General features: G+C 51.3%; 1 pseudogene; it reads left to right on the forward strand.

Annotated features, from left to right (window-relative positions):
- Positions 1 to 559: 559 nt before the first annotated feature.
- Positions 560 to 1,005, forward strand: LOC132508723 (palmitoyltransferase ZDHHC7-like; annotated as a pseudogene).
- The last annotated feature ends 599 nt before the right edge of the window (positions 1,006 to 1,604 follow it).

Below are 1,604 nucleotides of genomic sequence, written 5' to 3' on the forward strand. Positions count from 1 at the left end.
AATGTACTTCAATTTGCATTAGCTAATCCATTTTGTTCACAAGAACAAATCACTCTTTGACCCCAGTGGGAAGAAAAAGATAAGACCTATTTATTACACGTCAATGTCACAAGAGAGAAGATTCCTTAGACCAGATATTCTTCCCTGGGTAGATGCTGTATTGATTTTCACGAACCTACCTTGGAGAAAGTCCAGCTGCTGCAGGATGGTCATTTGAGTCACGCAGGAATGCTCAGGGAGACTGGGCTTTGGCTCTCGAGTCTGCTAGGAGGCCGCCTTCTTCTGACTGGCCGGGCAGAACGGAGCCTCGCCCAGCCGAGCTGCGGGGGGCCCACGCAGCGCTGGCCAGCAGCGCGGTCGCGTGATGCGTCCCTGCCTTGTCAGCTGCAGTCTCCGCCAGCAGCAGGCTGGGAGTTGAAACGCCAGGCGATTCCCCCCGCTCCCCACCAGGCCTTGTATCCTATCCCACAGGACAGTATGCACCTTAAGGTCCTAAAGAAAAGGCACAAAATGTTCAAGGAATGTTTAGAAATAATTTGAGAGGGTGCGTAGGGAAACCATGCCGTCATCAGGACACCAGCTCTGGGATGCTGAACATCATCCTCTCCTGAGTGACAATGACTGTTATGACTCTTCAGCCTCCTCTGCCTTCGAGGCTGACGTGACAGAGTCCAGTTCATCCACTTGGGCTGCAGCAGGATCTGCGCCTGTGTCACGTGGCTTCTGGTCACCTATGCGATCTTTCTGGTGACATTGGCCTTGCTGCTGCCTTCCAAAGACTTCTGGTACTCCGTGGTCCACGGGATCATTTTTAACTGCCTGGCGGTGCTTGCCCTGTGGTGTCTCACCTGAGGACCGTGCTCACCCAGCCGGGGGCAGTACCCAAAGGAAATGCTACTAAAGAAGGCATGGAGGTTTGCAGCTGAAGCCTGGAGAAGGGATCTGTACAAGTGTCCCAAGTGCTGCTGTATCAAGCCCGAGCGCGCTCACCACCGCAGTATTTAAACCCAGATCCACTCCATATACAATGACAAAGCGGAAATAGGCTGAAGAGTGAGAAGCCCACGTGGGATCAGTGGCTGCGATAGAAAGGGATGCAGTCCGTCTTTGGGGGGCCCCGTCGAAGCTCTGGATGAACCCCTTCCGCTTTAGGCAACTGCAGACAAGACCCAGGAAAGGGGGCCCCCCGTTCTCAGTGTGAGGCCCTCTCATCATGCTGGAACTTGTTAACGGACTTTATTTGGGGTCGGAAAGGGTATCAACAGCTCATCTGTGACCAACAGGGCAAATGGAACCTACACAGACCAACTGCTCGGAGCAAGCAGAGTTTTATATATTTATGGTCACGGATGGCAGATTTTCCACACTAGTAACTGGGTGGCATTCTGATCAGTGTCACTGTCCAGTAATGAAGGCAAATGTCATTATCTTCCAGTACAGTTAGGAGTTTTGTTAATGTGCTTCACATTTTCTAAGAAGGTGTGTGGGATATTACACTGTTTATTAAAAATCCTGTGTGCCGAGCTGCTTTTCTCAATCTTGAAGAAAACAAGCCAATCCAGTGAACAAGCATTCTGCAGCTGGTGGTTTCAGGGAGCTCCCAC

Source organism: Lagenorhynchus albirostris, chromosome 18, assembly GCF_949774975.1.
Source record: "Lagenorhynchus albirostris chromosome 18, mLagAlb1.1, whole genome shotgun sequence".
NCBI lineage: Eukaryota > Metazoa > Chordata > Mammalia > Artiodactyla > Delphinidae > Lagenorhynchus > Lagenorhynchus albirostris.